The sequence below is a fragment of the Miscanthus floridulus genome, chromosome 19, assembly GCF_019320115.1.
Source record: "Miscanthus floridulus cultivar M001 chromosome 19, ASM1932011v1, whole genome shotgun sequence".
Taxonomy (NCBI): domain Eukaryota; kingdom Viridiplantae; phylum Streptophyta; class Magnoliopsida; order Poales; family Poaceae; genus Miscanthus; species Miscanthus floridulus.
Window position 1 is genome coordinate 24,242,013 of NC_089598.1, and position 13,389 is coordinate 24,255,401.

Sequence of the window (13,389 nt, forward strand, 5' to 3'; positions counted from 1 at the left end):
CGCTTTCGAGGCTTGGCCTTGATCCTTACTTGCGAGCTTGGCTCCGAGTTGACTGCCAACTGCCACAAGAATCACAACAGAACCGACTCGCTGCACGATAGAATAGATGGATATACAATAAATACCATATTGCTAATAGATGCGAAACCCTAGTAGAGAAAGCAATGTAGATGCGAAATTGAATCGAATGGCTTTCTACCTGACGTTCAACGATCCGAGAAAAGATGAGATGTTACGTGGGGGAACCTCAGAACCGGCTAAGGTTACACGGAGTAGTGATGAACTTGTGACCCTAGTATTTGGGGCTAGTCTTACCGAGAGGAGATGAGGCTAGGGCACACGACAAGAGGCAGAGCAGAGGCGTGGACAGAGCGACTCCGGCGAGCTACGGTGGTGTTGGCTGTGCTGGCGCGCGGGAAGCAGGAGCACGGCGGCGTGGGCGCGAGGTGGCCGGCGTAGGGTTGCGGTGGCGCTGGCTAGGGCAAAACCGACGCGACTTGGCGGCGGCTCGGCGAGGCTGTGGCGGCGCGGCTTGGCGGCTGCTCGGGCTAGGGCACGGCGGGATGAGGGCGAACAAGGGTACGGCTTGCAGTTAAATAGTTCCCCACACGCGACAGAAAAGGAATCGGAGAAAGGAGTCCTGAAACCGCGCGAGATCCACTGACCGGACGCTCCGGTGGTAGCGACCGGACGCTACCACCCAGCGTCCGATCGATTCCAGAGAGGTCCAAATCCTCTGGAATCGGGACCGGACGCGTCCGGTGGTCCATGACCGGACGCAGGCAGGGTCCGGTCAGTACAACTTGTGTACCCTTCGATCGACCGGACGCTGAACCCTTTCTGACTGGACGCACAGACGTAGCGTCCGGTCACTCCTTCATCAGCAGTTCACCTCCTGTGAACTGACCGGACGCTGGACAGCAGCGTCCGGTGCAGCGTCCGGTGCACCTTTTCCAGCAAATCTTCAAACTTCCTTCGCGCTGCCTGTTCCCAATCAAGTCCCAACTTGAATAAGATCCAAATAAACACCAATTGGGACTGATGTGAGTGACCTCTCTCAAACCCTCATATTTTTCAAAATATTTTGCCTTAGGCTATAATTCTTTTTAAGAAAATAGGCAACAAGAGGGCAAATGGAATAAAATGACAAAACAACATTCATGCATATGTAATACTTGTAAGTAAATCTAGTTGCTTGTCAAGTTTGATCCAAGGTTAAGCTTCTTCACACGCTTTTCGGCGGTTATCTTAACCATGTTAGACAAGCCCTATGTGCATTGCCACAAATTAAACATGTTGTATATTACAATGAATGCAAGGGACAACATAAGCTTAATTTTTAGTGAAGTTACTAAAATCAAGTACATTGAGCTCATTCCGCAATCTACAAAATGTATCCTCATCTAGCGGTTTCGTGAAGATATCCGCTAATTGATCTTCGGATCTTACACCTTCTAGTGATATATCATTTTTAGCCACATGATCTCTTAGAAATTGATGACGGATATCTATATGCTTGGTGCGAGAGTGTTGAACCAGATTATTTGTAAGTTTTACCGCACTTTCATTATCGCACAAAAGAGGTACTTTCTCTAGAACTACTCCATAGTCTAGCAAAGTTTGTTTCATGTATAATATTTGTGCACAACAAGCACCCGTGGCAATGTATTCCGCTTCGGCGGTGGACAAAGCCACACTATTTTGTTTCTTAGAGGACCAAGACACAAGTGATCTACCAAGCAAATGGCACCCACCGGATGTGCTTTTTCTATCAACTTTGCATCCGGCGTAATCCGAATCGGAATAGCCAATTAATTCAAATAAAGCTCCTTTGGGATACCAAAGACCAATGCTTGGTGTGTGCTTAAGATACCTAAGAATTCTTTTTACGACAATTAAATGTGTTTCCTTAGGACTAGCTTGAAATCTAGCACACATACACACACTAAACATGATGTCGGGCCTAGATGCGGTTAAATATAACAAGCTACCAATCATAGAACGGTAGAGAGTTTGATCAACTGGGTTACCTCCCTCATCTAGGTTGAGATGTCCATTTGTAGGCATTGGTGTCTTGATTGGCTTACATTCATCCATCTTGAATCTCTTGAGAAGATCTTTTGTGTATTTCTCTTGAGAGATGAAGATGCCTTCTTTCATTTGCTTGACTTGAAAACCAAGAAAGAATGTAAGCTCACCAATCATTGACATCTCAAACTCCTTCGACATCAATTCACCAAATTCTTTGCATGAGTCTTCATTTGATGATCTAAAGATGATATCATCAATATATACTTGACAAATGAAGATATGCCCATCAAGCTTCTTGGTGAATAGTGTGGTGTCGACTTTCCCAATGGTGAAGCCCTTCTCAATGAGGAAGTCCTGAAGGCGCTCATACCAAGCTCTTAGGGCTTGCTTAAGCCCATATAGTGCCTTGGACAACCTATAAACATGATTAGGATATCTAGGGTCTTCAAACCCGGGAGGTTGATCAACATAGACTAGTTCATTTATAAAGCCATTTAAAAATGCACTTTTTACATCCATTTGATATAGTTTCATTTCATGATGTGATGCATATGCAAGAAGAATACGGATGGCTTCTAATCTTGCAACCGATGCAAAGGTCTCTCCAAAATCCAAACCTTCAACTTGAGAGAACCCCTTTGCAACTAGTCTTGCCTTGTTCCTCACAACAACACCTTGATCATCTTGCTTGTTGCGGAACACCCACTTCGTTCCTATGACTCTTGCACCTTTTGGTCGCTCTTCAAGAGTCCAAACTTTATTGCGAGTGAAGTTATTCAACTCTTCATGCATGGCATTGATCCAATCCAGATCTTTAAGAGCTTCTTCTACCTTGGTAGGCTCATAGCAAGAGACAAAAGAGTGATGAGCAATAAATGAAGTAAGTTTTTGAGATCGAGTCATCACACCCTTTGTTGGACTCCCTATGATGAGATCTTATGGATGATCTTGTAGGAGAGGTGTATTTCTTCTATTGACCACTTGAGGAGGAGGTTGTGGAGCATCAACATCTTGTGCTTGTACCACCATTTGCTCATGGGAGATATGAGTATCTTCATTTTCTACTCTCCCATCTTTTTCACCATCTTGTGGTACATTTGATGAAGAAGGTTGGTCAATGATTTGTACATCATCTTCATCATCTTTTGGCTTGATGTCTCCCACCGGAATATTCTTCATAGCCTCCCTCAATGGTTCATCACCTATATCATCAAGATTCTCATGTGCTCCTTGAGAGCCGTTAGATTCATCAAATTCCACATCATATGTTTCTTCAACCAAGCCGGTGGCATGATTAAATACTCTATATGCTTTGGACTTCAATGAGTAACCAACAAGAAAACCTATATCACAACGTCTTTGAAACTTCCCTAGGTGTTGCCGCTTCTTGTAGATATAGCACTTGCAACTCATACGGTGTCTTGACAAGGAACTTTTGAAGAAATAGGCGGTTGGATGCATAACATGCGGTGTTGATTGCTTCCGCACATAGAGCTTCGGGGGTGTTGTACTCATCTAGCATTGTCCTTGCAAGAGTGATCAAAGTCCGGTTCTTCCTCTCAACTACACCATTTTGTTGAGGAGTATAGGTTGCGGAGACTTCATGTTTGATTTCAACTTCATCACAATAAGCTTCTATGTTTGTGTTGTCAAACTCTTTGCCATTGTCACTTCTTATCTTCTTGAGCTTCACTTCAAATTCATTTTGAGCTCTCTTGGCAAACTTCTTGAAACAAGATGCAACTTCCGATTTGTCATGAAGGAAGAACACCCATGTATACCTTGAATAGTCATCCATAATCACAAGACAATAGAGATTTCCTCCCAAACTCTTGTATGTTGTTGGTCCAAATAAATCCATGTGTAGGAGTTCTAGCACTCTTGTGGTTGACATGAAAGCTTTGGTTGGATGAGTGTTTGCAACTTGCTTATCGGCTTGACATGCACTACAAAGCTTGTCCTTCTCAAACTTCACATCCTTCAACCCTCTCACCAAATCATTCTTCATAAGCTTCTTGAGTGAGCTCATCCCAACATAAGCAAGTCTTCTATGCCATAGCCACCCAAGTGTTGTTTTGGTGAATAGGCAAGTCTTCAAGTTTGCATCTTCGGAGGTGAAGTCAACTAGATATAAGTTGTTGTATCTAAATCCATTGAATATCACTTGTTTGTCATCTACTTTGGATACAACAACCTCCTTCTCGGTGAATAAGCATTGGAAGCTAAGATCACACAATTGCCCAACGGATAGCAAGTTGAAACTCAATGAGGCAACATAGAGCACATTGGAGATGGAATGATTATTTGATATTGCCACTTTGCCCAATCCTTTAACCTTACCCTTTGAATTATCTCCAAAAGTTATTTTCTCTTGTCCATCTACCTCTTCATCTAGTGAGGTGAACATACGAGGATCACCGGTCATATGTTGAGTGCAACCACTATCAATAACCCAATGACTTCCACCGGTCTTGTAGTTCACCTACACACAAGAGATTCAAGCTTTAGGAATCCAAACTTGTTGAGGGCCCTTCACCTTCTCAACAAGTGACTTAGCCACCCAAATCTTCTTAGGTCTACTCTTATTGGGGGGGTCCTAAGAACATGACTTTCATCTTTCTGCTAGAATCTTTTCTAAGCATGTAGTGAGCATTGAAAGCAAAGGGTCTAGCATGCTTGGGCAAAGGTTGTGGTGGTGGAGTTTGACACTCATGAGCAAAGTGGCCTTCTTGTCCACACTCAAAACATCTCTTTGGCTTTAGCTTTGGCTTTGATTGTTGGTGTTGAGCTTGAGCCTTCTTCTTCTCTACACTTGCCATATATCCAATGCCACTTCTATCCATCTTCATGACGGTATTCATGAGTAGCTCACTTTGGAGATGCTTGCCTCTAGCAAACTTGCTCAATCCCACCTTGAGATGCTCTTTCTCCATCTTGAGCTTCTTGTTCTCTTCCTTGAGAATATCATTGTTCTTCTCTTCCTTGAGTTTCTTGTTTTCTTCTTTGAGCTTCTCATTCTCAAGGATCAACTCTTTGTCATGATCAAGTGTTTCTAGCACAATGGTGTTGTGACTTTTCATCTCTTCAAGATCTTTCATGAGCTTCTCATGGTCACTCTTGAGCTTGACATATTCATCATAGTCATTGCACTCAACCACTTGCTTGCCTTTGCTACTAGATCCATGCTCAATGCTCTCATCAATTAAATCATCATATGAGGTAGCTATATCAATCATAACAACATGGTTAGTAGCATCATGTGGCTCATTTGGTAAGAATTCTTGTGCAATAATAAGGGTATCATAATTGATCTTTAGAGTTGTATATTCATCTTTTAGCTTGTTGTGACTAGTGATAAGCTTATTGTGCACCCACTCAAGTTTATCATGTTTATCTTTAAGCTCTTTCTTAGAAGATTTGAGCTCCTTGAGTTTGGATGATATAGAATCATTTGTTTCTTTAAGCTCATCATTAGCCTTTTCTAATGTATCACACTTAGCTAAGAGTGAATCATTTTTAGCATCAAGTTTTTCATTTGTAGCTCTACTCTTTCTAATGATCTTAGTGTATTTTCTTAATATTTTGACAAGATCATCATATGTGGGTGAATCATCATTGCTATCACTATCATCATCACTAGCTTGCTCATCATCACTACTATCATCACTCTTAGTTACTTTGCATTCACCCTTGGCCATAAGGCATAGGTGTGTAGAGGATGATGGCGATGGTGGCGGTGAGGATGCAAGATCAATAGCAATGGCGGCCACCTTCTCATTGTCACTCTCATCATCAGATGATCCACTTGATGAATCAATGTCCATGAGCCAATCACCGACAATATAGGTCTTGCCACTCTTCTTCTTCTTGTAGAAGTCTTTCTTTTTGCCTTCTCTTTTCTTGTATGGCTTGTTCTTTTTCTTTTCATCTTCATCACTTGAATCATCTTTCTTGCCCTTGTTCTTGAACTTGTCTTTCTTGGGCTTTGTGCATTGATGAGCTAGGTGACCAAGTTCGCCACAATTGTAGCAATCCATCTCAGAGATTGGCTTTCTTCTTGAGCTAGTGAAGAACTTCTTCTTCTTGCCGTCAAACTTGATGCCACTCTTGTTTAGCTTCTTTAGCATCTTGGCGGTCTTCTTCACCATGAGAGCAAGACTTTCTTCATCATCTTCATCACTTGAGCTCTCATACTCAAGTCTTGCCTTGCCCTTATCTTGGCTAGCTTTGAATGCTAAGTCCTTCTCTTTCTTCTTTGTAGAGGATGAGCCATCTTGTGGCGTGATGTGCATGTACATCTCATGAGCATTGATCTTTCCCAAGATTTGTGTCGGTGTAGCGGCGGAAAGATCACCTTGATTTAGCACGGTCACAATATGCCCATATTTGTCAATGGGAAGGACACTCAAGATCTTTCTCACAACGTCGGATGGTGACATTTGAGTAAGTCCAAGCCCATTGAGCGCACAAGATGATAGCGTTCCTCATGCTCACTCTTGGTTCCCTCATGGAGCGCACAAACGTCCGACCATAGTGCATGGGCGTCTTTGTGGTTCCTTACACGATTAAACACATCTTTGCAAAGGCCTCTAAAGATGGTGTTGCGAGCCTTTGCATTCCATTTTTCATAGTTTACTTTATCGCCTTGAAGTTGTGCGGCATTCTTAGGTGTTGGGAACCCTTGAGAGGCGGCTCTAAGAATTCCAACATCTAGAGCTTCTAGGTAAGCCTCCATGCGAATTTTCCAATATGGAAAATCATCCCCCTCGAAGATAGGAGGAAGTCCATCCCCGTGAGACATCTTGCTCTAAGCGGTTAGGCTTAAAAACATGAGCACGAGGCTCTGATACCAATTGAAAGGATCAAGATGCCCAAGAGGGGGGTGAATTGGGCTAATTCTAAATTTTCTTGCAATAATCAAATCCTACGGATAGCCCAATTAACCCCTTGTGCCTAGAAAAGTATTTCTATCAAATCAACGCACAAATGACTTGCACCCTATGTTCCAAACTTTCTCTAGCATAGCAATTCTATGAATGTAAAACAAGTATTGAATTGCTCAAAGTAAATACTCAAAGTAAGTGCTCAAAGTAAATAGGGAGAGAAAGGGAACGCGGCGATGTTTTGCCGAGGTATCAGAGAGTCGCCACTCCCCACTAGTCCTCGTTGGAGCACCCGCGCAAGGGTGTAGGTCCCCCTTGAATCGTGCAAGGATCAAGTGCTCTCTACGGGTTGATTCTTCGACACTCCGTCGCGGCGAATCACCCAAAGCTGCTCACAACTTGAGTTGGGTCACCCACAAGCTCCACCGGGTGAACACCAAACTCCCAATCACCACCAAGCCATCTAGGTGATGGCGATCACCAAGAGTAACAAGCACGAACTCTCACTTGACCACGCGAAGCCTAATGAGAAGATGGATGCACACTTGTCTACTCTTGATTCACTAATGAGGTTTCACTCTTGGATTCTCAAATCACAAACACCTCACTAGGACCTTGCTCTTCTTGGCACTGACAAACGTGTTTCTCAGCTATTGGAATGAGCAAAAGTGACTCCACTCATGAGTGGAGCTTCTATTTATAAGGCAGCCTGAAAAACGAACCGTTATGAGCTTCTGCGGGGTGACCGGACGCTCTGATTATTGACCGGACGCTCCGGTCAGTTCAACTCGCGAACAGTTTTCAAGTGATGACTGGACGCTGACAGGGTCTGGTCAGTACCGACCAGACGCGTCCGGTCGCTCTTGGATGCTTACTATAAACGACCGGACGCTGGATACTCAGGGTCCGGTCACCACTGACCGGACGCGTCCGGTCGCACTTTCTCAAGTCTGGACCCTTACTGGAGTCGACCGGACACTGGCCCTCAGCATCTGGTCACACGACCTTCCAGCGTCCGGTCACACCAGACTTGTTCTTCATAGTCAAATGAACTGACCGGACCCTGTGGCCAGCGTCCGGTCGCACCGGAGCCAGCGTCCGGTCAGTATTTGACCCTCCATTCACTTCCAACTTTCGATCATATGTGAATGAAGTTTGCTCCAAAGGATTTTAGGCATTCATAGGAGCTACCTAGAGCTAGTTTTCACAAGTGTGCACCACACCTAACTCACTAGACTCAACTAGGTCAAGCTACCCGTTCATACCCCCCTTCATAGTACGGCCAAAGGAAAAACAAAGTCCTAAACTACTCTAAGTGTCTCTCCAACTTCAATCGACACTTAGAACTAGTTATCCTTAACCTTATTGTCCATCCTTTGAAAACCGAAACGATTTCCATCGTAGGGGCATGACAACCTCGATTGCCCAATCGATCTCCATTACCATGACCTAACTTAATTTCCTCTGCAAAACACACGTTAGTCATAGTAATCTTGTATTGACATTAATCATCGAAATCCAACTAGGGGCCTAGATGCTTTCACATGCCATCGGAGATGGCGGCGGCTTCCAGTGAGCCGCCCCTCCCTCCGTGACCTCCATGCCACTAGAGAGGAGGGCGACGGCAGCGGCTTCCGACGAGCCGCCCTCCCTCCCTCCCTCGCTCCACGACCTCTATGCCACCGAAGAGAAGGGCGATGGTGGCTTTCGGCGAGGTAGGTGGGTCCGTCTCTGGATCTGAGCCCTCCTCCCCTGGATTTGGATTTGAGGACGTGGCGGTGGCTAGGGTTCTGATGAGCTCTATTGTAGTAGGCTTGTTTTGCTGTTGCAAGAAGTAATATTTCTTTGTTGCATTAGCCTTTTTCTAATATTGCATTTCATGTTTCGCTTTTATTTCTGTTGTTGAAGTAGCATCGTTTTGTTGTTGCGATAAGTATTTTTTCTTTATTGCATTAGTCTTTTTTCTAATTGTCGCATCTCGTATTGTCCTTTTGTTTCTATTGTTGCAGTAGCGTTGTTTTGTTGTTGCAACAAGTAATGTTTCTTTGTTGTATTAGTCTTTTTTTAATGTTGCATCTCACATTGCGTTTTGTTTCTGTTGTTGCAGTAGTTTTGGTTTGCTGTTGTAACAAGTAATTTTTCTTTGTTGCATTAGTCTTTTTTTAGATGTTGCATCTCGTGTTGCAGTAGCTTTGTTGTGCTGTTGCAGTCGCTTTTTGTTCTGATGTTGTAGTAGACTTGTTCTGATGTTTCACCTCACATCGCTTTTTGTTTGATGTTGTGTCGGTGCAGAAAGTGACCAACATGTAAATATTATAGTTTTGCTGTACGTTGTGATCGGAGGTGGCCTAACACTCAATGACACATGGTTTATACTGGTTCAGGCAACGTGCCCTACGTCTAGTTTGAGTCGGTCGGTGACTTTGTTCCTGAGCCCAGGTGCTCGAAGTTTGCTATGGGGTTACAAACGGAAGGGAAAAAATGATAGGTACAAGAGGTCTGGTCAGACTCTAGTCTGAAGGACCGAGAGTGACGGGAGCCCCGCTATGTGCTAAGTGTTCAAGCGTGTGCTCAGTATAACTTTAGAGTGTCTAAAGTTACAGAGGGTGAATTAAAGTAAGTGAACTGATCGATCTCCCTATTAGGAGAGAGCACATACCCTTTTTTATAGATGAAGAGGATGGCCTTATAAGTGAGGGGGAGAAAATACGTATGTTACTAAGTCTTGTTGCCCATGCCATTGGGTATAAGATGATGGTAGGCACCCATAATACTATTTAATGTCAGATGCACATAGGAGGCTGCGTCGTCTTCTTCTGGTATGACAGACGTCGGTGCCCGCCATACTATTGATGCCCAGAGGCATGCAAGGGGTTTTACCATGCTCATCCGGTATGACAGTTGTTGCGGGCGCCCACAACGCTGTAGGTCAAATGTCGACGCCTACAACACTGTTCTGACATGCCTGGAAGTTCACAGGGCAATCTTCTAACATGTCCTGTCGATACTGTCCTGTAGGTGTACAGGGTTGGTCCTTAGTCTTGCGGTTGACTTAAGTGTCCTGCCTTACTTTCTCCGTTCGTTTCTTGGTCCTTACCGAGCGGGCGTCCCCAGTCTGTTGATTCTAGTCGGCTCTGATTGCACCAGTCGGAGAGGAGTTGTAAGCAGAGGTTTGGCGCATTTCTGGTCGGACAAGCGGGTCGGAGTCGGAAGTGGTGTTTGGCCAGGCCTTCCATTCGGATAGGGCGTCCGGAGGTAGGTTGGAGTCAGAAGCAAGGCCTTCCGATCAGAGAGGCGGGCCGGAGTCAGAAGCAGGCGTCGTTCCTCCTCGGCCATGCCTTTCGATTGGAGATTGGATCGTCCTTCTATCCTTTTTGTTTGGTTTTTTGGCCAGCCCAGGAGTTGCGTGTCATTCGCAACGTTGTCTGCTGGGCGAGCTCTTGCTGGGAAGCCGGTTGAAAGCTTTAGTTTGGTTTTGGTGAATTGATGAAACCCTATGTGCTAACCTAGTTTATCAAGTGGTCATGAGATAGGTAGCACACTCCAAGTGGTGAAGCAAATGATGATCATAACATGATGATGACGATGCCATGGTGATGATCAAGTGCTTGGACTTGAAAAGAAGAAAGAGAAAAACAAAAGGCTCAAGGTAAAGGTATAAATGATAGGAGCTATTTTATTTTGGTGATCAAGACACTTAGTGAGTGTGATCACATTTAGGATTGATAGCCATACTATTAAGATGGGTAAAACTCGTATCGAAATGCGGTTATCAAAGTGCCACTAGATGCTCTAACTCAATACATATGCATTTAGGATCTAATGAAATGCTAACACCCTTAAAAATATTTGTGAAAATATGCTAACACATGTGCACAAGGTGATACACTTGGTGGTTGGCACATTTGAGCAAGGGTGAAGAAGATAGAGTTGAAAATGAGCTAGTCACGAAGGTCACGCACTGACCGCACGCTGGTCTCGGTTAGACCGGCGCGTTCGGTCAGTGGTAGCAGAGAATGCGCAGGCGTCGGTCTTCGACCGAACGCTGGCGTTGAAATTGACCAGACGCTGATGGGGTGTGTCCGGCCACGCTGATGTGGCAGCACACTGAGAGGCAGTGTGTGATCGGATGCTGGGTCTGTCCGGTCGGGCTTGATCGGACACGTCCGGTCACGCGTGGAAGCTTACTGGAAATGACCGGACGCTAAGGTCATGCGTCCAGTCGTGATCCAACTGACGCGTCTGGTCATAGCTTGAACCTTACTAGAAACGACCGGACGCTAGTGCGGGAGCGTCCGGTCAGTTTGAGCTGCGCATCCCATCAACACTCGACCGTTGAGATCGGATGAACAACGTTTGAAGCTGATGATACGTGGCAAGCATTGGGCGACCGGACACTGGGGTCCTGTGTTCGGTCGATCTAACCGGAGCGTCTGGTCACCCCGAGCAGTGCCCAATGAAGGGGTATAATGGCTCTATTTCGTGGGGGGCTTCTATTTAAGCCCCATGGTCAGCTCAAGCTCACTCTCTTGGCCATTTGCATTGACATAGCAACCTTATGAGCTTAGCCAAAGCCCTCCCACTCATCTCCATCATTGATTCATCATCTTTGTGAGATTAGGAGTGAATCCAAGTGCATTGTTTAAGTGTTTGCATCTAGAGGCACTTGGTGTTCGTGTTTCGCTGCGGGATTCGCTTATTACTCTTAGCGGTTGCCGCCACCTAGACGGCTTGGAGCAGCGAGGATCGTCGAGTGGAGGTTGGTGATTGTCTCTGGCTCTGATCATGGTGATTGTGAGAGGTTCTTGACCTTCCTCGGCGGAGAGCCAAAAGGTACTTTAGTAATTTGCTCGTGGCTTGTGTGATTCTCATCTTGTGTTGGTTGTGCGGCACCCTATTGAGGGTTTGGCGTGTGATGCCAATTAGCGCGTGAACCTCTAAGTGAGTGAATCACCACAACGAGGACTAGCTTGCCGGCAAGCAAGTGAACCTCGGTAAGAAATCATTGTGTCATCATTTGATTCCGAGGTGATTGGTCTCCGTTGATATTAATTCTCGTGATTAATTGGTTCACTTCTCGATATGGCAGTATAGCTATCTTGCTCTCTCTCTCTCTTTACATTACCGCAAACTAGTTATCAAGCTCTTTAGTGTAGCTAGTTGTGAGAGCTTGTTGGTTTGATTAGTGTTTTGTTGTACCAACTATTGGTACAGAAAGTGACCAACACGTAAATATTTATAGTTTTGCTATACGTTATAATCGAAGGTGGCCTAGCACTCAATGATATAGGGTTTATACTGGTTCAGGCAACATGCCCAACGTCCAGTTTGAGTCGGTTGGTGACTTTATTCTTGAGCCTAGGTGCTCGAAGTTTGCTGTGGGGTTACAAACGGAAGGGAGAAAGATGGGGGGTACAAGAGGTCCGATCGGACTCTGGTCTGAAGGGCCGAGAGTGACGGGAGCCCCGCTATGTGCTAAGTGTTCGAGCGTGTGCTCGGTATAACTTTAGAGTGTCTAAAGTTACAGAGGGTGAATAAAAGTAGGTGAACTGATCGATCTCCCTGTTGGTAAAGAGCGCATCCCCTTTTATAGATGAATGGGATAGCCTTACAAGTGAGGGGGAGAAAGTACGTATGTTACTAAGTCTTGTTGCCCACGCCATCAGGTACAAGATGATGATAGGCGCCCACAATACTGTTTAATGTCAGATGACGTGGGAGGCTGCGTCTTCTTCTTCTGGTATGGCCGATGTTGGTGCCCACCCTACTATGGATGCCCAAAGGCATACGACGTGTTTTACCGTGCTCGTCCGGTATGGCAGTTGTTGAGGGCGCCCACAATGCTGTAGGTCAAATGTCGACGCCTACAATGCTGTTCTGACATGCCTGGAAGTTCACAGGGCAATCTTCTGACATGTTCTGTCGATACTGTCCTGTAGGTGTACAGGGTATGGTCCTTAGTCTTGCGGTTCACTTGAGTGCCCTACCTTACTTTCTCCATCCGTTTCCTGGTCCTTACCGAGCGAGCGTCCTCGGTCGGTTGGTTCCAGTTGGCTCAGATTGTGCTAGTCAGAGAGGAGTTGTAAGCAGAGGTTCGGTGCATTCCTGGTCGGACAAGCGGGTTAGAGTCGGAAGCGGTGTTTGGCTGGGCCTTCCGTTCGGAGAGGCCGCCCGGAGGTGGGCTGGAGTTAGAAGCGAGGCCTTCCGGTCGAAGAGGCGGGCCGGAGTTGGAAGTGGGTGCCGTTCCTCCTTGGCCAGGCCTTTCGGTTGGAGATTGGATCGTCCTTATGTCCTATTTGTTAGGTTTTTGGGCCGACCAGGAGTCGCGCGTCGTTCGCATCGTTGTCTGCTGGGCCGAGCTCTTGCTGGGAAGCCGGTCCATGAGAGACCCCGGGTTTATGAACCCAACATGTTGCAAAACAATTTTCTGATGGGAGCGCGGTGAGGATGCGACACACCTAGCTTGGGGGAACAA